Here is a 20589-nt window from a genome sequence, read left to right as displayed (position 1 = left end):
GCCATACAGTTGTCTGCAAGAGTGACAAGCACTGATGTTGAGAATTGCTTTGTTGCTTGCTCCTATTTTTGTGTACATTACCTTGTTTCAAAAAACATTTAATTTCCTTATAGGACTGTACCTGGTGCTAGACTAATTATCAAGTAACCATATTGCTAAAATTGCCCCGCAGACCTTGGCTTCTTTCCTCATTTTTTTCCCCTTGTATCTTGTAAATACTGAAAAAACTTTTGTACCTCCTGTATTATCCTAATTATTGTACCCCCCCTTTTTCTTGAATGGTTGCATTGTGTATGCTTGTGATATGTGTGATATGTTGAATGATTCCCAAAATTGACCCCCTGCTGCATATATTTTTTGTATGTTTGTTTCTTTGGAATATGCATTTGCTAAAAATATGAATTTTTGTGTTGATATAATCCCTAAGAACAATAAAAGCTATTAACTAGCTATTGGTCTTGAATGTTGGTTTCAAGTACTGTACCTAAAAGTATATGAATTATTTTGTGATCAGTATTGGCAATTCTCTTTTGTTATCCGCTTGTGAGGTTCGGCGCGCTGAAGGGAAGCTGTTCTGGAAGGCTGGAGGAAAGGAGAACGAAGACTGGACCCAGGTAAGGATCACGGGGAGCCGAGGAAACCAGACAGGAGCGGGAGTACGAGGGAGGGAGGAAAAGGAGCCAAGAAGGTCCTCGCAGTCGGGAACTGGAAGTGCCGGGTGAAGATCAGGAACGCTCGCGGTGACGCTTAGCTACAGACCAAAGCAAAGCGTCCCTGCGTGTGTGAACAGGGCTTTTATAGTCTTGGTACTGGGCGTAGGCCTTTATAGCACGTGCGGTTCAGAAGCCGGTATTATGATCCTGGCACGTGAGGCGACGCCCGATCAGGACAGGGCAGCAGTACGAGTATAAATAAGCATTGCTAACTACAGGGGAACTTATAGAAAAAAACAGCAATGCAGTTGCCCAAATAAAGTCATAAGAAAACATAAACAAGTGCTGGTCCGCATACAATATATTCAGAGGACACAATGGTAACCACATAGTCGTATTCAATCATTCATCATTATCACAGTGCACAGTTACCTCTCCAGTGCATATGAACCCATGACAGTTCTCCCCCCCAAAGGCCGCCTTGGAGGTCGGGGTTTGTCTGGATGAAGAGCATGAAATGACCGAATCAGCCGGGGAGCATGAACATTTATGGCAGGTTCCCATGATCTTTCTGATGGGTCATACCCCTTCCAGTCAATTAAGTAGTAAAGACGGCCTCGTATGCGTTTTGCATCCACAATTTTCTCAACTTCATATTCTACATGATCTCCCACCACTAGAGGGGGAGGAGGGCTGTCGGGTCGAGTACCTGGGTCATAGGGTTTCAGGAGGGATACGTGAAAAAAAGGGTGGATTGAATAGTCCTTAGGGAGAATCAACTTAATGGATACTGGGTTTTCAACCTTGTCAACAGGTAATGGCCCTAGAAATCGTGGTTTTAGTTTCTTAGGTCCCTCTATCTGGATGTTTTTGGTTGATAACCAAACTAAATCTCCTTCTTTATATGGTGGAGCCGGTATCCTATGTCTGTCTGCTGCTTCTTTCATTTTAATCTTGTGTTTGGCTAATGTCTTTTTAATGTGCTCCTGAAAAGCTAGCAATTTGTCTAATCGTTCATTGACAGCAGGCATGTTTTGTTTCTTCTACGGAACTACAATAGGCAGTGTTCTTGGATGTTGACCTGTGAGAAAATAGAAGGGCGAACAGCCTAAGGCTGAATGTACTGAGTTATTATAAGTGAACTCTGCTAGGGGTAGCGCTTCATCCCAGTTGGAAGACAACGTGGTTGTTAGACAACGTAGACTTTGTTCTAAGTACTGATTCACCTTCTCGGTTTGACCGTCAGTTTGAGGATGGACGGCTGACGATAAGTCTACTTCGATCCCCAACTGACTACTAAGTTGTTTCCAGAATTTTGAGATGAATTGGGGACCCCTGTCCGAAACAATTTTGTGTGGAAGGCCATGAAGTTTAACTATGTTAGACAGAAACACACTACTAAATTCTGTTGAAGACGGGAGTTTCGATAGTGGGATGAAATGTCCCATCTTTGATAGTAAATCTACAACTACCAATGTAGCGGTGAAGCCATGAGACTTGGGTAAATCTGTGACAAAGTCTAAGCTGATCGTATGCCAGGAAAATAGAGGAATAGCCATTGGTTGTAATAAACCCATTGGAAAGGTATGTACTGCCTTCTGTTGTGCACACATGGGACAAGTTCTAATGTATTGTTGTACATCGAAACTCATGTTTTTCCACCAGAAATGTCTTTGACATAATTCTAGGGTTTCCTGGGTGAGCTGCTGTAGCCAAGTCATTATTCCACATTATTATTTGTTGGCTTAAGTCGTTTTTTGGGACGAATAGTTTGTTCTTATGGAAGAAAAACCCTTCATAAACTGAATTCTGTTTCTGGGAGAGCCATTGTTGTTGATCCAAAGTCTCAGTTTTACTTTTCAGTAATGTAAAGAAATCCTCAGAAGTGGTCTCTGCACATACTTTTTCAGTGGGAATAATGCTTTGCAGCTCTTTTCTTTGCTCATTATCTTTCTCACATACTAAGCGTGAAAGAGTGTCCGACAACAATTGTTTAGTACCAGGGTGATAAGTGATCAAGAAATCAAACTCACTAAAGAATTGGAACCAATGCATTTGTCTAGGAGTGAACGCTTTTACTGTAGAATAGAACTGCAGATTTTTATGATCAGAAAATATGGTAATGGTATGTTTTGCCCCCAGGAGGTGATGTCTCAATTCCTGGAAGACTGCCTTTATTGCTAATAACTCGCGTTCAGCAATGGTGTAATTTTGCTCCGCGGGTAAAAGCTTTCGAGAAAAAAAAGCTATAGGATGTAGATGTCCTGTACTGTCATCTTTTTGCATGAGGACTTCACCTATGGCTGTTTGAGAGGCATCTGCTTCTACAAAAAACGGCCTGTCAGGATCTGGATGGACTAAGATAGGTGCTGACATGAATGCCTTTTTCAAAACAGTAAAAGCATGTTCAGCCTCAGAACTCCAATGAAACTTTTTCCCTTTTTGTAGTAATTGTGTGATTGGCACAACTATTTCAGAAAATCTAGCAATGAAGCGTCTATAAAAGTTTGCAAAGCCTAGGATTCTTTGTATTTCTTTGACTGATGTTGGAGCAGGCCAAATCAGAATTGCTTCTACTTTTTTGGGATCCATTGTGATGCCATCAGGGGATAGCCAGTATCCCAGAAATTCCACCTTGGAAGCATGAAACACGGATTATTCTAGTTTTACAAACAAGGAATTATCTCTGAGTCTTTGTAAAACAGAGCGAACATGTTCCACGTGCTCTTCTGGATTTTTAGAATAAATTAGGATGTCATCTATGTATAATATGACACAGATGTCCAAGAGGTCGTGCAAAACTTCATTAATGAAGTACTGGAATGCGGCAGGAGCGTTGCACAGACCGAATGGCATCACAGTATACTCGAAGAGACCGAATTTGGTGCGGAAAGCGGTTTTCCACTCGTCACCTTCTTTGACGCGAATTAGGTGATAAGCTCCGCGTAGATCTAGCTTGGTGTAGATGCTCGAACCTTTGACTTGATTTAAGCGCACTGGGATTAATGGCAATTGGTACCAGTTTTTTATCGTTGCTTTATTTACCGCACGATAGTCGATGCAGGCTCTCAAATCCCCCGTCTTCTTCGCTACGAAAAAGAGGGGGGACAAGACGGGTGATGTAGAGTGACGGATAAACCCTATCTCCAATAACTCGTCCAGGTATGATCTCAGATACTGATTTTCTGGTTCCGTCAAGGCATATATTCTGCTACAAGGCAGAACAGCTCCAGGGATTAAATCAATCCTACAATCGTAGATCCTGTGAGGTGGTAGCTTAGTTGCCTTCACGGGGTCAAAAACATCAGAATAATCCCGGTACTCACTTGGAATAGTAGAAGGGTCTGAACTTGATGTGGTACAGAAAAGTGGCATGACTGGATCTTTGGTCTCTTGATAACAATGGAGTTTACAATAGGATGAATCTAAAGTCACTATACACTTCACCCAATCAATCTTTGGGTTATGGAGTTCCAGCTAGGGAATTACCAAAATGACCCCGAAAGTTGGTGTATCTATGAGGTCAAATATGGTATGTTCAGTGCGGCCGTTATCTGTAACTAAGTCAAATGGTGTTGTATGAAATCTTATAAACCCTGAGGATAATGCTGAACCATCAACAGCCCGCACAGGCTTAGGTTCTTTTTTGGGTACTTGAGTCAAACGTAGTTTTCGAGCTAACTCTAGATCAAAAAAGTTACCTATAGCTCCTGAGTCTATGAGAACAGGGATGCTATGTCTTTGTTGGATTGACAAGATCAGGATTACCCTTACAGTGAAATGTCTAGGTATATGATTAGTGACATCGGTTGCATAATGTGAGATCTTTGAAACGATACCACCCGAGGAACCGATCTCCTCATTCCCTGAGAAACCTAGTTTTCCGACATCTGGAGGGATCTGAAACTACAACTAAAGCCTTCTTTTTGACGACGGGTTTTATAGGACAATCTCTGGCGAAATGACCAGCTTTACCGCAATACAAACATAAGTTCCCTTTTCGCCTTCGTTCTTTTTCCTCTTGCGATAAACGACCCTTAACTCCTCCAATTTGCATAGGTTCTACCTGATAATTTTTCTCTTCAACTTCCTTACGCTCAACTTTAAAATGCAGGTTCTTAATGTCATTTCTGGGTCTTTCGCTTTTTCGTTCCCCCAAACTATGATCCAATTTAAATACTAGGTCCTGAAAGTCATAAAAGTCTTCAGGTAGGTTGATATTGTGAGCAAGGGAATCCTTTAAGTCGTCCCTAAGACCACGGTAAAACAAGGACACTCTTTTCTCATTAGGCCAATGAGTTTCTGCGAGTAGTCTATTGAAAGTTGTGACATGTTATCAAATCCTTAGACCCTTGACGCCAATTTAAAAGCTCATTGTCTGATGCTTGTATGAACACATGTTTGGCAAAGAGACTAGACATTGCTGCCTTAAAATCATGTAAATTATGCAGTACAGGGTCATCATTGTCCACCAAAGGCATGGCCCAATTGGCAGCTACTCCTCCTAGATAGGAAATTATAAAGGCTACTTTCGAGGTATCTGAGGTGAAAACCTGTGGTTTACATATGAAGTGTAACTGGCATTGACTCATGAATGTGGTGTAGCGGTTGCAATCTCCTGTGAACCTTTCAGGGTTTGCCAAGGGAATAGGACTTGGTGTCACTTGCACTGGTTAATCAGCAGTGCGCCCGGAGGTGGTCTGTGAATGTAGGGCAGAGACGCCGAATTTTGGGGGTGTTAGGATAGGACGTCTTTCCTCTGATGTCTCCCTCCAGGTAGTGAACCCTGTTCTAGTTTTGTCTAATTCCTGCCTGAGGGACTGATTTTCTAGGCGTAAATCCTGCATTTCTTTGTTTACTTTTCTGACAATTTGTGTCAGCTGAGTAATATCCATAGCGGAGAGATCCATGCCTTAACACTATCAAGAGGAAACAAGGAAAGTGTGGCTTCGCTTTTTGTCATGCGTTGCTCACGAGGTTCCTGTTGTTTCCTTCTTGATGATGCCTAACTCCCAACTCCCTCGTGGACCAACCAGTTAGCAAGGATGTTAGCACTTGACAAAACTGATTAATCCCCAATGGAAAGGGGAAGTGGATAGAGAAACATACAAGACACTGGATCTCTTCTCAGGGGTCCAGTTGAGGTTTCTCTGCGTGAAGTGTTCTGGGCTTCTTGTGGTACTGCAGGGACTTGTGATACTGCAGGAACTCGTAAATTCTGTCTCTAAATAAACAATAGGGCTACATGAACTTAAACGCTTACAGACCTTAAGCATTGAACTTGTCACTTTTGCTTCATTGATACATACCACTTTTCGTTAAGATCAAACCAACACTTCTGCAATTGACAGGCGGCTCTTGTTCTGATCACTTGCCTTGCCTTTGATTAAATACAATGAACACAGAACACAAATATGAACCGTCTGGAGAAATTACTTGAATGGAGCAAATTAACTGGTTAGTGGATTAGCAGTGTAATTGGAAAACATATCTACCAAATCCTACCTTTCAATTGTACGTTGATGTCCTTAAATGGGTTCTGGAATGACATGGAACAGAAACAAAAAAACTACAAACAAAAACAAATCCTAAATGCACCAAAAAAAAACTCTGTTTGTTTGTATTTCACACGTACTAGCTTAACACGTTTTGCCATACAATTCAAGGTGCTTCATCTCAATATACCTTCAGGTATTCTATGTCATACCATTCGAATAGCACAATACAATTACAATGATAATTGCATCAAGTTTTTGTACAGTCACTATACGCTCCTTATTATTGCCAATGTTCTTCATGCACCACAATTGCCTTTTTGGTGGCTTTACCAATGCTTAACTTTTGCCTTGGCCAATGTTTGTTTCTTTTGTCCAATGTTAATGTTCTTTCCTGCCCAGTAATGAAACCCTCTTACTTTATTTGCAGGAAACAGGAAACTGGAAGTTGCAGGAGATGTCCTGGCCGGAAGTCTCGTCGCGGTGAAGAGAGGCTGCTTGTGAGGTTCGGCGCGATGAAGGGAAGCTGTTCTGGAAGGCTGGAGGAAAGGAGAACGAAGACTGGACCCAGGTAAGGATCATGGGAAGCCGAGGAAACCAGACAGGAGCGGGAGTACGAGGGAGGGAGGAAAAGGATCCAAGAAGGTCCTCGCAGGCGGGAACTGGAAGTGCTTGGTGAAGATCAGAAACGCTCGCGGTGACGCTTAGCTAAAGACCAAAGCGAAGCGTCCCTGCGTGTGTGAACAGGGCTTTTATAGTCTTGGTACTGGGCGTAGGCCTTTATAACACGTGCGGTTCTGAAGCCGGTATTATGATCCTGGCACGTGAGGCAACGCCCGATCAGGACAGGGCAGCAGTACGAGTATAAACAAGCATTGCTAACTACAGGGGAACTTATAGAAAAAACCAGCAATGCAGTTGCCCAAATAAAGTCATAAGAAAACATAAACAAGTGCTGGTCCACATACAATATATTCGGAGGACACAATGGTAACCACAATGGGAACCACATGGTCGTATTCAATCATACAGCATTATCACAGTGCAGTTACCTCCCCAGTGCATATGAACCCATGACACCACCCATGTTAACTCCCCTCTGCAGCTTGCATAATACAATCTGGGGGGCTGAGCTCTGCTAAAGCAGCATCTTCACCTCATAGTGAATTTTTTAAAATATCATATTACGAATAAGGTGGGGAGTGTTTTGCCAAATATATAACAACCAGGGGAGGGTCCTCATCTTGCAGAGCGACGCCCTCCCCATCAGCGAGCGAGGCAGAATCTGCCAATGCACCACATCCCCTCTGAGTCTGTCAACCTGGGGGAGTATGTTAAGGCGTATACATTCTTGTGGGTCCTGGGTGACAATTATGCCGAGATACTTGAACCCCTCTGTTACAACTGGGGCCTCACAATCTGATGGAAGCCGGGGTGTCCCCACCGAAGTCAGGAACACAACTGATTTAGACCAATTGATATAGTACTCAGAATGTAGTGTAGTTCCTATACTCCCAATAGGCTCTGCGCATTGGAATAACATATACTATAGATTTGACGTAAGATTGAGGTCTACTAGGTCTCTATCGAATATATTAGACTTAATTGTGAGTGCCAGCTAGCTCAGAGGTCACTAGAAACTTTCTCGAATTCACAAGAAGGGATTTGTGCCTGACAACTGCATAAACATGACAACTTTGTTTCCCAAGAATAAGAAATGTATCTCCAGAGTCGCGGAAACAATAGATAGATAGATATTTCACTCAGTCAATCGTGCATGCTTCGTTTCACCAGAGGTGCAGAGAAATAGAGAGACGGGCGTTTTCAATAAAAAGTATTTATTGAACAGTCTTCGTTCTCATGCAGAGGAAATGAACTGCTACAATCGTAATACTGGTTGCAAAGTACAATGCGTACAGTACAAAGAGTATTATAAAATAATACTGTAAAAGCATGATATGGTTTCTAAGCCATAAAACACATAGAATACATACATTAATAAATAAAGACTAAAAAGTACTCAACTGGTGCTTCTAAAATACGCCTACCCCGGTGTACCTAACCTAGGTCTAGTACAAGGGAAGAAGTAAGTGAGGTGTAGCTTAGTTTCAGTATTCTTTTGCCAAGAATCTAATCCAAGAATTCTCTAAGGGTCTAATCAGCTCCGTACCTTGGTTTTAGAATGAAGGAGGTCTGATATCTCTCTCTCAGGACTCAATTTCCCAACAACCCGCAAGGGTAGCTTGGAAACACTGGAGATGGATTTCTCAGCAAGAGAAAAGACAGCGTCTCTCTCAGTGCGTCTGCTGGAGGTTCGGCCTCCTTCGGCACTTGCTTCAGCGAGATGCGTCGGGCAAGGAAATAGTCGAACTGCTCCAAACCACCGTGTGTTTGCCTGGGCAAGTGTGGGCATATTTATACCTTGAAGGTGCCTAGTTTGACGTAAGGTTGGACATAATAGCGTCATCAAAGACTCAGTTCTTTGAAAACTCCATGAGTTCTTGGATAAATCAATATTCAAGTAAGGGGAAGTCCCTGACTGCTGAAGGAGGGCTTTTCCAAGAAATCTTTGTGGATTTTCGGAACTAGTGGAAGTAGCCATGCCGTATTTGGACTGCATAGGCTAAGTCTAAATATGGTTATGATTTCTATGCCTATATAAGGATAGGGTGATTTATACCTATATATGGGCATGAATCGGGAAAATTACGCTAGGGTCCTAAATTCATATACAACAAGAACACTCACCAAAGGTACCAAACATCTGTAATAGATGGCTCGCAGAGCGATAGGGGTGAGTCACGTACAAAAGAATATCATCCACATAAAGCTGTATGCGTTCTTGGTAGTCTCCACTCAGTGATACCCCCTGATCAGGTGGTCTTGTTACACCCATGTGCAGGTGCCTTAAGGTCGGTGCAAATATCAAGGGGAACACCGGACAGCCTTGACGCATCACTCTGTGAAGAGGGAACTCACGGGAATCCACTCCATTCACCCTGGTGCAGGCCAGAGGTGCTTGATATAGTAACCTAACCCATTAGCAGAATTTGGGTCCGAACCCCATTCTGGTCGGGACTGAAAAGATGTGATCCCAGGAGATGCTGTTCAAGGCCATTGTTGCATCTAGGGCCAGTACAACCGCTCTTTCTGAGTATGGTGGTGCAGTCCAACTCAGAACCCTATAAAAGCAACGGAAATTAAGGCAGGTGCTGTGATGGGGCATAAAGCCTGATTGGTCAGGAAGTATCAGGGATGTGATTACCCCCTCCCCAATCTACTTACCAGTGCCTTTGCTAATACCTTGACCTCCACTTTAAGGAATGAGATTGGCCTATAGGAGCCACAGAATGATGGTGACTTGCCCGCTTTATCGATTATGACTATCGTAGTGGCTCGCTGATCCCTCGGCCGTTGACCCACCTCCCTAGCCGCCTGAAACATTTCCAAGATTGGCTTGGCCACTCCTGCCGCACAGACTTTGCATAATTCCACAGGGATACCATTTGGGCCCCTAGCTTTCCCCGAAAGTAGTCCTCAAAAAGTGGCTACTATCTCCCCCTCAGTCAGATCTGCCTCTAGGTCATTTCTGTACTCTTGTGATAACAACTGAGTATCAATGATTTGTAAATAGGCAAGGTGATCGCGGTCGGCCCTGGATGGCATGGGGAAGTACAAGGCCTTATAGTAGGCAGCAAATGTGTCAGCTATATATGTATTGGTTCTCTTTATTACCACCACTGGGTCCTGGATCTCAATCACCCACTTCCATCCCAGTGTTATTGACACAATATTTATGCATCACAATATTTTATCATCTCCTCAATATAAACATCCATTGATGTCACCAGCCGCCTGGACTACGGGAACACCCTCTACGCTGGAACCACCGCCAAACTCCAGAAAAGACTCCAGCGCATCCAGAACGCCTCAGCACGGCTCATCCTGGACATCCCTCGCCGCAGCCACATCACTGCCCACCTGAAAGACCTTCACTGGCTACCCGTCAACAGGAGGATCACGTTCAGACTCCTCACTCACGCACACAAGGCTCTCCACGACATGGGCCCGAAGTACCTCAAAAGCTGCCTCACATTCTACACACCCACCCGCCAGCTCCGATCCGCCAGCCTCGCCCTCGCTTCCGTCTGTCATAAACTGATCATGAGTGAACTAACCTCATATAACAGGATACAGCAGGAGCGATGTCCGATGCTTGTTTCCGACCTCCCCCGTGCGAAGTACCTCCTGCGAGTAATCAGACAACTCTAACAAGGGTATCACAACGAGGGAAGGGGAAAAGTGGAGAAAGAAACCATAAAGTAGCTGTAGTGTAAATCAGCAGGTAAGGGTTGAAACATGCATGGAGAATTCACTTCCTCCGAACCCAGGACCCTGCAAAACAAGAGCACAGATCATACACACATACACTCTATACTCTTCCTATCTAATCGACTATGTGTGTGTAGTAACTTACTGTTAAACACTACTGCCGTTGCTCATATATTCAAAAGACAAAAATAGAAAAAATAAAGGAAAAGAAAAGAAAAACCAAAAGTAATTCTGCTTCTCAAAGCAGTTCGTAATTATTACAAGGAGTCTTGAGAACCACTCTGTCTTTTGCAACAGTACTTATCTGCTCCCAATGGATTTCCGATTCTGTGAGTTACCAACTCAGAGATAACGTTATGTTCTGTGTTGAAAAGCAGACAGTAGTTCAAACGAAAGCGGCTTATCTCGTCTCCCAATAATTTCAATGTTCATCCAAATAGACGCACGTTTCGTGCAACACGAAGCAAAGCCTATCTAATCCAGCGCGGCATGCGCTTTGCTAACTAACTATCCGTTTCGGTGCAGGCTTGAGAAAACGCCTCTGAAACAAAACTGTTTCTCGCGTATTAGTGTCCCGCTCAAAATCACCGAAACCACTGAAAACGCTAACCGCGTATCTATCCCTCTTGAAGCTTCATGATCCAGCGCGGCTGCGCTTGGCTTCCGAAATTCGTATTCTTCCTCTCGACAGGCTCTTCGGGATTCTTTAGTCTTCCTCTCGGCGTCAGAACAATAGTGACAAGCACCCGCTCCCAGGAAGACAGAGTCTATATAGAACATGGAAAGCGAAGACAGAGAAGGAACTCAAGCCCTAGGGCTTCTGGGACATGTAGTCCAACAAGCATTCAACACACAGGAGCGAACGGAATATGACACCGTCCCATGTTTTCGGAAATCCACCGTTGGAGGAAGATCCTTCTCCTACCTGGCAGCGAAGACATGGAACTCCCTCCCCACTCACCTACGGCTGACCCGGGACCATCTCTCCTTCAGGAAACAACTCAAGACCTGGCTGTTCGAGCAGTAGCGACCCCCCCCCTCAGCGCCTTGAGACCCTTACGGGTGAGTAGCGCGCTTTATAAATTTACTGATTTTATTTTATTTGAGACTTTGGTGTCTATTGGCCTAATTACGAGTTTGGCGGTTCCACGTCTGCTGTGGGACCGCCAAACCCGTGGTGAGACCGCCTGCCAGGTCAGGAGTTTTTTCCTGGACTGGCAGGAAGTCTTGCGGCGGTCTGAGAGCAGCAGTCTGTCAAGCTCACAAGCGAGCCTAACAGGCAGACTGCCGCTCTCAGAGCACTGACTGCAACTTCCTGCACGGTGTGGCATACATGCCAAACCGAGAAAAAAGGTGGGGGTGCACCCCCAGGCGCAAATCCGTCAGGGGGCCCTGTTGTCACTCTGCCACCCTTTTCATGGCAATTTTACCATCATGAAAATGGTGGTGAAATGGCAACTTCAAACCCCTATCCACTATGCATGCAGTCCCCTAACTAACCAACACACTTATAGTTCTGCACTTATACATTCAAGAAAAAAAACAAAATTTCAGTTTCAATATTTTAAAAATATTTTTATTTCCATTTATATTAAAAATATATAATGTAATTTAAAAATTAAAATATGTAAAAATAAACAGTTGAAAAACTGTAAAAAATCAGCATCAAAAAATACATATAACTATTTTTACATTTAAAAATTATCAGTTAGAAAACCTTCGAAAGTCACTGAAAAAACCATAAGTTTCAGACATGGTATAGTTAGGAATTAGCATTTAAAAAAACCTTAGAAATTCACTGAAAAAAACATAGGTTTCAGGGCTGTTATAGTTAGCTGGACATTTCACTCGTATAAAACCATTGAAATTCCTCCGTTATAGTTAGTTCTGCGATGTTCGCAGTTGGAATGTGAACCAGCCGGTCATTCGAACTTGGTTTCGACCGACTTGCGGAGTGTTCCTGTCGGTCAGAACCGCACCGTAACCCCTTATGGAAGGCGTTTCTGCTGTCGGGATTACGATGTCGGTTTCCAACAGCCTTTCCACGCCAGCCTTTACGATACGAAAAGGCTGTTGGAAAATGACTTTAGGGGCCCCTCGCAGGGCCCCTTAACCCCCACAGCCTACCGTTGGTAGCTGAGGGGGTACCAATGGTGCCCTCCTGTAAAACCCTGCACTGTGTTCCAGGCACCATGGGGTGCCTGCGACAGGGTGCAGGGTTTTACACACACACCCCATTTCCCCATAGAAGCCTGTGTTACGGCTGTTTCTCGGCTGTAACACGATCTCCCATAGGAAACAATGGGAATCCGACCGAACAGTATTCGGTCGCATCGTAATCTGGTGGTCAGAGCCATCGACCGCAAGTCGGTCGGTTCCGAATTCGAGACGGTGTCGAGCGGACGTTTCCATCCGGCATCGTAATGAGCCTCTTAACATTTATTTATGATCACACACAAATATGTAAATTATATTCACAACTACCTAATTTGTAACACTTAAAAATAATTTGTATCTACTAGATAACAAAATGCAATTATTAAATTACAAAACAGAATGTTATAAAAGTCAAAATTATTAATTTTTAAAGACACATTCATATTAATACATATTAATTACATTTCAGCATAAAAAGTAAACATAAAAATATGTATAAATACAATATGTTACATTTTAAAATATAATTATTCAATATTTTATACACAAAAATATTTAATTTAATATTGATTTCTAAAGTAAAACAAAATATATATAGATATTATGATTCAAGTTTAATAGATAAAGTAGGCAAATCATAAACACTCGCACACTGGGCATGGTTACACAGAAAGAGGTGGCATCTGGAGACTGCAGCAACAGGGAAACAGATAATGAAAACGGTGGCCATTAATGGGATGACTGTCCACATAGCAAGGCTTCCAGGATGCAAAAACACATGCAGGTGCTGGAAACCATTAGCACGCAAGCCCGTCTTACCTGATGCAGCTTACTCTGGTGGGGCCCTGCCCTCTCTCAAACCTACCCAGACAGCAGACCAGAAACCAATTAGGAAACAGGGTAAGGCCTATAAAAAGGCACAGCCAAATGTTAGCCTATCTGAGAAACTTCCATACTACGAGATGCAACTGGCTAGGACTGCTCCTTTGGCTACACTGACTTGCATGTGTGCCAGCTTTCAACCGTTATTAGGATTTATCACAATTTCTTAGAGGTAGCTGCTGAGGAACACATTATAAGCATCATAACATTCTGGATCGGGTAGTTCACCTGGGAAGTCTGGTAGTTGTAATAGTTGGCAGTGGAGAAATACCAAGAACCTACACTCACATTGTACTATAAGGGCATTTTACTCATTATTCCCCTTGGCTCGTTTCAGCTCTTTTGGTATCACTGTTATCTTTTTCTCTGCCCCTAGGCAAGATGCCTTGACACCAATCGGATATACTGTTGAGCAGTGCTCCCTAAAGAGGTAGGGAGATGCATCTTTAATGGGTACTTCTATCTCCAGCAGCCAGAACCCCATAGTTATGTTGCCATGTAGTGCCCAAGTGTGCATTAAAAGTGAAGATGACTAAAAAATAAATCAAAGTAGTGGGTCTTATGATAAACAGGAATTGTGACCTGATCCATTATGCAAGTGCCACAATGCCTGTGGGTGAAAGAGAACAGTTTCATCAGCTAGTACTATTGATGTTTTGCCCTCATATGATACCAATTTAATGGGGTCTTCATCAGGCCATGGGTCAATTACAGTAGCATCCTTTAATCACTTAACTGCTAAACTACATTTTCTTAGATAATTCCTAAGATAAGTTTTGAATGGGTAACTCACTTCAGTTGAGATTTCTCTTTATTCCTCCTGTCATTAGCACAGGAACGCTGTGCTAATGACAAAGTCTAAGGGCCTGATTATGACTTTTGGTGGTGCGGGAGCCGGCGGCATGCCAGCGCCATGCCAGCGCCACGCCCGCACAAGACGCTGCCGCCTTCCTGCCAGAATACAAATAATTTTATGGTTTGGCAGGCGGCGTGGCGGTCTTATTATTATATTATTATTATTTTGGAATTTATAAAGCGCAGACTGTCACCATTGCAGGCATCCTGGCGCTAAAAATGAACCAGAGGAAAGCGAGAGAAGAGTAGGAACAATTGAAGTGTTTTAACCAGGGTAAAGCCAAGTTTTCAACTTTTTTCTGAACTGCAAAAGTTCGTTAGTTTGCCTGATCTCAGTGGGGAGGGTGTTCCAAAGGCTAGCAGCCGCCACCTCGAAAGACCTACCTCCAGCTCTAACCTTCCTAAATCTGGGCACAACTACCAGTTTAGCTTCAGAAGAGCGGAGATGTCTGGTGGGGACATACCATGTGAACTTAGATTGTAGAGGGACTGGGCCGCAACCATGGAGGGCCCTAAAAACTATACAGAGAGCCTTGAATTGAATCCTCTGTCTAAGAGGAAGCCAATGTAGTTTAGCCAATGCAGATGGTCCATGAGATCTTCTCGGCCACCCTAGTGCCAGTTTCGCGGCCGCCGATTGGACCCTTTGGAGCTTAACCAGCAGAAACTCGGGGGACCCAAGCAGGAGGGCATTACAATAGTCCAACCTGCTCAGGATGGTGCATCTGACCACCTGGGCACGCGCAAGGGTGGGTAGGAGGGGCAGAACCTTCCTAAGTGAGCGAAGGATGGCAAGGCAACAGGCCGCTGTTTTATGCACATGTGTCTCCATGCTGAGCTTGTGGTTCAGCATGACCCCAAGGTTGCGGACAACGTCCACAGGCTGTACATTGGAGCCAGTTTACGGGGGCCAGAAGTTGTTAGGAAAAGGACGAGGGGTCCTCGCACTAGCACTAAAGAGCACCTCGGTTTTCCCCGACATTAAACTGAAGTGAATTGTCCTTCAGCCACCTTGCCGTGCTTCGTAAACAATTATGCAGGACCTCCACAGAGATGGAATCCTCTCCATCTAAGGAGAGGATCAGCTGTGTGTCATCTGCGTAATTGACAGTTCTAATGCCGAAGCCTTTGATGAGTGAAATTAGCGGCCTGAGGTAGACATTAAAAAGTATTGGGCTAATAGCGGAGCCCTGCGGGACTCCGTGCAATACCGGGGAAAAGGATGATTGGAAGGGGGGCATAGATACTGCCTGCTGCCTGCCCTGCAGAAAAGAATGAAACCAGAGTAGTGCTGTGTCTCTCACTCCTGCCTCCGACAGCCGCTTCAGCAAGATCTGATGGTTCACCGTATCAAAGGCGGCAGACATATCGAGCAGGATCAGAAACGAAGCCTGTCTTCTGTCTGCGCGCCTTTGAAGTTCGTCCATGGCGGTGAGGAGAGCTGTTTCAGTCCCATGGGCAGGGCAAAAACCGAATTGGTCCTCGTCAAGTAGTAGATGATGTTCCAAGTGGGTGGAAAGAATGTTGCTAACCACCTTTTCAACTATCTTGGCGGGGAACGGCAGCAGTGAAATAGGCCGATAGTTTTTGGAGCAGTCAGGATCTAAGGAGGGTTTTTTTAACAGGGGGGAGACTAACGCCCGTTTCCAATGGGCTGGGACGGTGCCAGTTACAAGGGATTGGTTACAAACAAGAAAGAGGGGGGGGGAAAGTTTGTCCTGAAATTCCTTCCAAATTTTAGGAGGCACCGGGTCCAAAGGAGACCCGGAGGCAATCCCCCTGGCTAGCTTTGAAAATTTTTCGAAAGTAAGTGGCAGGAACCTGCACAGTAAATTTTCCGAGGAAAAAACTGAAACAGGTAATTGGTCTCTCGAAGGGGCGAGGCATGGGCTAGAAGGGGAATTAATGTCAGGAGGGGTGACCAGGTCTTTAAGGATCAGATCTATTTTCTCCTTAAAAAAAGTGGCCAGATTGTCACACAGATGTTGAGATGGGACAGATGTTAGGGCGGTGCTGTTTAAAGGCTCATTGTGAGCCTTGAAACAGCATCGCCGTTGAACCACCAGTGCACGTTCCTGCACGGGAAGAAATGAACAATGTTGGGCATTTCTTCCTATGCAGGAACTTAGGATGCAAAATACGGGGGGGCACAAAATGTGCCCCCACTGCATGCACCCCCATGCACAGGGCAAGAGCACTGCAGGACCCCCTTTGTTGCCTCGCCGACTCCCTTTTCATGGTGGTGCCACTGTCATGAAAAGGGCGGTGGAGAGGCAACTCAAAATATACTCTGCGGTGCCGCTGCGGCACCACCAGCATATTTTGGTCTCAAACCACTGCCAGACTTCCGCAGGATCCTTGATCCACAGCGGTAGAGGCAGTTCTGTGGTGGTATGACCGCTACACTTATAATACTGCGGGCAGTCCCGCACTGTGGTGGTGGTTGGACCCCCACCACAACTACAGAGGTCCCATGGACCGCCATAGTCGTAATAAGGTCCCAAGATAACTGCTGGTCTGCCTGGTGTAACATGCTTCCACATAGCACAACTACAACTGCAGAGCATGGGAGAATAAGGGGACTGTACCCAGAGTCTCCTAAAATAAGTTGTAAACAAATATGCAGTAAAAAGACCAAAGCCTCAGATCAATCACATCAGCACGTTTCCAACTAAATGAAACTAATTGTCGATGGCATAAAGATCCAGATAGGTTCTTTCATAATCACACAACTCTTTCCACTACTGTGCTGCACTCCTCCTCAGGACAACCACAGTAGCAGGGCTTAGGAAGACATGGGCACCAGACACCAGGCTTTGGTCAATGAAATTAATCGCTATTATAAAGGTTTCTTTTCTTGAGACTGTTTTCGTTTGAAATGTTTTATTGAGAACCAGTACCACTACTTACCTCTCATTATCACGTTTCATCTCCTTTGGTACAACATGCTCCTCTACCCATTGTTGTGCTTCTAAATAAAATAAAAAGCCATCTTCTCTCCCAGAAGAGCTTTTTCACTCATACTTGTCACTAGGAGAGAAAATTGTGTTTTGACTACCATCAGCCTACAATACAATGTTGTTGAATCACTCTTTATGTTGATTTTCTAGTTCTTATAATTTCTTTTATAAAAACTCCAGCATATTAATTCAGTCTTTTCAGTTTAGATACCTTTTCCCTCAAAACTGCTTTCTATGCACACACTTGTAATTTCCAGTTTGCCCATGTTGGTAGTCTCAATTTACAGCATTTTGCTTTTTCTTATTAACTTGACAGATAAAGGAATCAAACCCATGGCTCTGCTGTCCATGCTACGTGGTTTTATTGGTGTGTAGGATTTGTGTACTTGAGAGTTGATCAAATATTCAAAAGTACTAGGTGACAGACTCTACAAGCATCCAAAAATCCCAAGTCATTTAGTCGTTCACTAATCACCTTTGGGACAACTCCTGCTGCTAGAACCTATAACACAACCAATCGCCGTCTTAGGACATAGCCAAATGTAGGTACAACCCTACAATAATGATACTCTTCCTGTTCTCAATTTGGTAAATAAACTGATGCTATGAGTTAGAAATGGGGTTTCTGTTTGTCAGTCAGCAGGCACCCTGTGCATGCAGGAACTCTCACTCCAGTCAGGATAAGTAAAGTACACGCCTAGTTTACCTGTGTTCACCCTCTGGTAACTAGGCACAAAACAGTCAGGCTAAACTACAGAGCCAATGTGCAAAGCATTTGTGCACACATACAGTAACATAGTGAAGATACCACAAAAGTACTCAACACCAGTCAAAAAAATAGCCAATATTTATCTGAACAAAACAAGACCAAAACGACTAAAATCTAACATAAAGAAATCAAGATATCACTTTAGAAAGGTTGAAACAGCTCAGTTCTGTTGAAGCAGAAAACTGCGAAATCCCTACTTGACACATGAAACTGATCTTGAGAAACCTTTTGAGAGAAAAATTACAAACCTTTAGGTGTGTACATTATACATTGAAGATTCATGAGAAATAGGTCATAAAGAAACTTAGGGGCTCATTAAGATGGCCGCCAGCACATTGAGATTTACCCACCGCCATATTAGGATGGTGGTGGGTATCACAGAGGATGCAAAGTCCGTCCACTGCTTTTCTGCCGGTGGCAATCGTGCCGATTGCCTGGCGGGCAGAGCAGGGCCACTAATATGGTGGTGGTGCCTAGCAGGCACCGTCCGCCATATTAGGATGTGTGTGGCCAGGCGCCTTTCCATGGCTGCGATGCCGACATGGAAGGGCTGGCGGGGATTGGGTTTGGGGGCCCATTGTGGGCCCCCCTTGTTGGGGGGTGGTGTCGCTGTACTGGGGGGTACCCATGGTACCCCCTACATATCCATGCAAAAGATTGCAGGCAACGAGTGGTGCCTGTCATGTTGTGCATGGAAATGCACAACATGACAGCATTTTCAACATTGCGGCGGTGCTCCAGCCTGCAGCACCATCGGCAATGTTAAAACGCTGGATGAGGCCATCACGGTGGCGGTCGTGTCCTGATTTGGAGTGTGGGACCGCCACCTTACAGGCGGGCGGTTCCGTTACCGCTAGGATGGCAGACGTACTCAAGTCCGCCCACCATCCTAATGACCCCCTTAGTTACTGCATCGTAAAAGCATGCAGAAGAGTGTAGAGTAAATGAAAACGCTCGTTTAAATAACATAGGTTTGTGTTTCCTAAGTTTCCATGGTGTATTCTTTTAACATGGAATAGAATTGTGATGACTCACGTGTTATAGAAGCTCCATTGATGCATTCTATTTTGAATAATTATGTATGTGCAGAATTAACAAAACTAAATGCTAATTAGATTACCGTATAAATGTTTATTGAAGAGTTTGGTTCTAACACTACCTGTGTTCATGTTACAGTGCGCATCAACCAAGAAAAAAAAGAAATGATGCTGTACGTATATGCTAATTCCAATTTCACTGACACTTTCAGAGAATGATCTTCATACATGTACTAATGAGAATTACTAAAAACGATTTAGTTACTTCACATTTTGAAATAATTTTATAGCTAATAAAGGCTAATATTGTTTACATAAATAACTGCACACACATTTACCTCCAATACGTACGAAAAAAATGTTTTTAAAAAGCTTGGAGTAAAGCAGAGAGGCCATGAGGGGGGTTAAGTATAGTGGAGTAAAGTGGAGTGGAGTAAAGCAGAGTGGTGTGGAGTAAAGCAGAGTGGCATGGAGGAAAGGAGAACATTGTGGAGTAGAGTAGAGCTGAATGGCGTAAAGTTGAGTGGCGTAAAGACCAGTGGCGTGGAGCAAAGCACATGAAACGACATTGCCACCTGACGAACAGGGCTTCCTTGGCCGCGCCAGGAGCACTCCTTTCATCCAGGCTGGTCTAGAAACCAAAGACGAGTTCTAACAGCCGGTCCCCAACTTACCACGCCGTGTGATCTTGGACAAATCACTGGGTTCACCAGCCGCTCAGTTCTATTAGCTCCTAAGACTTTGAAGCAGGGCATCACCCAGTTTCAAAGACAGGGTTAAAAGACATGCACAGACACAGATTCAAATGGCCGGGGCTTAATTTCAACCCACCAATGTATACTCTGCCGAAAATCGAGCTGGTACCAGATTTTAGGTTGGACATACATTTTAGCTGGTGTGTAGGTCACCGACGGTTCTGAATGAGAAAGACACTCTCACATTGAAATTAACTGGATGGCGAGGCTCTAACCGAAAATATATAAGCATGAATAAACATCACATGCGCCTGTCCATTTCACTATTCAAATGCACATATTTCAAGCACATTTTACATATAGCATTGACACAGGCACTCTACACACATCCCATATTCCTATTTACAAACGGCACAGCACGCTGTCCGTTAACAAGGAAACACACACACCCCTTGTACCTAGACATAGATTTTACCATAAACCTACCTTGCACATATCAAAAGAAGGCACGTTTACCGTACCACGCTGTCTTTGCAGTAAGATATGTGACATGACCGGTTTTCGGTGGGACGAGGGACGCTCGTGTGTTCCCCGACAAGCACATTATCCTATGAGCTGCCCTTCTGGCTGATAACATGTCCAATGTTCTCTTAAATGATAACCTAGCGCAGAGACGCCTCTTCAGGGATAGCTGTGCGCTTTATAAATGGCTTTATGTTGTATTGTAGCCTGCATCCCACTCCCTCCTCATGTG

At 44.1% G+C, this 20589-nt stretch overlaps 1 long non-coding RNA gene across 1 annotated transcript in view; it reads left to right on the top strand.

The window, feature by feature from the left end:
* The first annotated feature begins 539 nt into the window (after positions 1-539).
* The window catches only part of LOC144828535 (uncharacterized), a 45867-nt gene continuing 25817 nt past the window's right edge, over positions 540-20589 (top strand). The window contains exons 1-2 of the long non-coding RNA XR_013610481.1: positions 540-614; positions 6579-6719. This is a non-coding gene — a long non-coding RNA (uncharacterized LOC144828535). The remainder of the gene's footprint in view (positions 615-6578; positions 6720-20589) is intronic.

This window comes from Lissotriton helveticus, chromosome 4_1, assembly GCF_964261635.1.
Source record: "Lissotriton helveticus chromosome 4_1, aLisHel1.1, whole genome shotgun sequence".
NCBI lineage: Eukaryota > Metazoa > Chordata > Amphibia > Caudata > Salamandridae > Lissotriton > Lissotriton helveticus.
Note: the sequence above shows the minus strand (reverse complement) of the source record. Positions and strands in the feature narration are given on the sequence as shown.